The sequence below is a fragment of the Pteropus vampyrus genome, unplaced genomic scaffold (genome assembly GCF_000151845.1).
Source record: "Pteropus vampyrus isolate Shadow unplaced genomic scaffold, Pvam_2.0 Scaffold690, whole genome shotgun sequence".
Classification (NCBI taxonomy): domain Eukaryota; kingdom Metazoa; phylum Chordata; class Mammalia; order Chiroptera; family Pteropodidae; genus Pteropus; species Pteropus vampyrus.
Genome location: NW_011889471.1, coordinates 118,574 through 120,802, shown reverse-complemented (window position 1 = coordinate 120,802; position 2,229 = coordinate 118,574).

The window sequence follows — 2,229 nt, the reverse complement described above, 5'->3', positions numbered from 1 at the left end:
ATATATAATCATATAGTATAGTACAGTATTACATACGTAAAATTGTGTGTGTGTGCATGTGCGTGTGTGTGTGCGCGTGTGCGTAGGATTATCCTTTAACAGGTATAAAGCTTGGGGAAAAGAAATGTCGCCCCTTAGAGCACACGAAATCCCACAGTGCCGGACGAGCAGAGCCAGAGTCGGGAAGCAGACGAGAAGGGAAGTTCATGCAAACGCCTCGCCACGCCTCAGCCGCCAGGGCCACCGCGTCCACGCAGGGCGTTCTGCTCGAGCAGAGCTTTCCAGAGAAGAAGGAAGGCAATCGCAGTCCGGCGGGGAGCTGAATTTAGTGGGTTTAAGAGCAATAAGTGATTAAACGCAGTTATTTCTTTCACCCTGGAATTTGCAGGCTGAAATCGCCTCTCGCTGCGCACTTTCTATAATGCGGTCTGCGTCTGTCCAGACCGAGGACAACACAGATTGTTGATTTTGCAGCGCGAGGCCCCTTTACCTACCTCAAACGTATCAGTCTGGCTTTCCCCGTGGAACGGTATGGCGTGGCCAAGACACTAAGATGTGACTCGAAGTGGCAGGAACTAAATAGGCCGAATCGAAGACGCCTGATGTCACGCAGAATGAGCTCGCTCACGCTGACTAAACCTGAGCACAGGATGTCCCCAGAGACCGCTCCCCGCCCCCCGAGCAGCCAGAGGCAACGCCACGTCACTCCTGGGGTCAGACCCTTCCATGGAAGCCCACCATATTCACGGTTTCAAGCATCCTCTAAGCTGCCCCACTAAGCCCAGGAGTGGTGTCACCCAGCTGGACGGAACGTGAGTCACACTCGACGTTTAAAATTATCCAGCACACACAGTCAAAGCAGGAAACGGAGTCAGGCCAAACGATCCTAATAATGCTTTTATTTAAGTCAGTATGTCCAGAATACGGTCGCGCCGTCCTGCATTCGATCTGAAAAATATTAATGAACCATTTTACATTATATTCTGTACTAAATCTTCTAAATTCTGTGTGCGTTTCACACCTGTGTGAAAAAAATAAAAGCCCCACCTTCTCCACTGCAGGCAAATTGTTTTTTAATCATGCATCACGGTGCAGAAGGGAGTCATAGGGTCACATGTCTAGAAATGAAAGGCATATCGACCTCTCCGTACGATTAAAATGCCGCGGAGGCCCGTGCGAGCTTTCACGGCCGGAACGACCGCTCTCCTCCCTTGCCCACCGCCGTGAGTAACGGAGCTGAAGGGGGGCGAACGCTGCCTAATCGCGTGCGGCAGGGCACGCGCATCAACCTCATCGAAATGCACGGCGGTGAAATAAAAATCAGAAATCATGACTTGTGAAACAAGGTTATCCCACTTAAAGGGACAGTATTAAATTAAAGATGGAAAGGAAGAGGGGAGACAGAGCGATCTTTAACTTTTAACTATGAGGGAGGCCCACAGATCTAGGTATCCACGGCTCCAGCTCTGGGTATCTGTCTGGATCTCTCTACACCTAGGTGTCGACATAGACGCAGCTCAAGACAGAGCTAAGTCTAGACCGACATCTAGAGAGTAGCTAGATAGACGGATGACAGAAAGCAACTGAGGTCTGAGGAGATACCTAGAGATGGATAATCTAGATCTAGGTCGATATTTAAGTGATGAGAGAGAGAAGGACGGAGAAAAAACAAATCAAACTAGATCATCTAGATCTAGGTCGATGGATCGGCCAGACAGCTAATAGGTAGATGATGCAGATATACATAGATTACAGATAGACGGATGATAGACAGACAGACAGACAGACAGACGAATGAGGAACAGCGAACCCCGGGGAACAGACGCCAGTTCGCGGGGCGGAGAAGGCCCTGCAGCCCAGGGGACTCGCCCCACCGGGCCGTCCCACGGGCCCCCTGGCGAGGTCGTGGAGCGAGGACAGCACGCGCGTTCACGGATCCGGGAAAGGGCTCCTTTAACTGTGGGAGATGCAAACGATCCGACGTGCGGGCCGGGGCAGCCCCTGACGCTGGGAGAAGGGGTGAGCGCAAAGCCTGCACGGGGCCCCTCGCCCGAACCAGAAAGGCTGCTTGACAGAAACGTCACGTCCCGGAACGAGAGGGCATAACAGACCGTCTGCGTCGCCTGGGCCTTCGCGAACGCCGCGTGACCGGAACGTGTTCCACGTACAAATAAAACACTCCAACGTTGCTAACATTGGAGACGTGGTTTTCCAGAAATGCGAATGAAA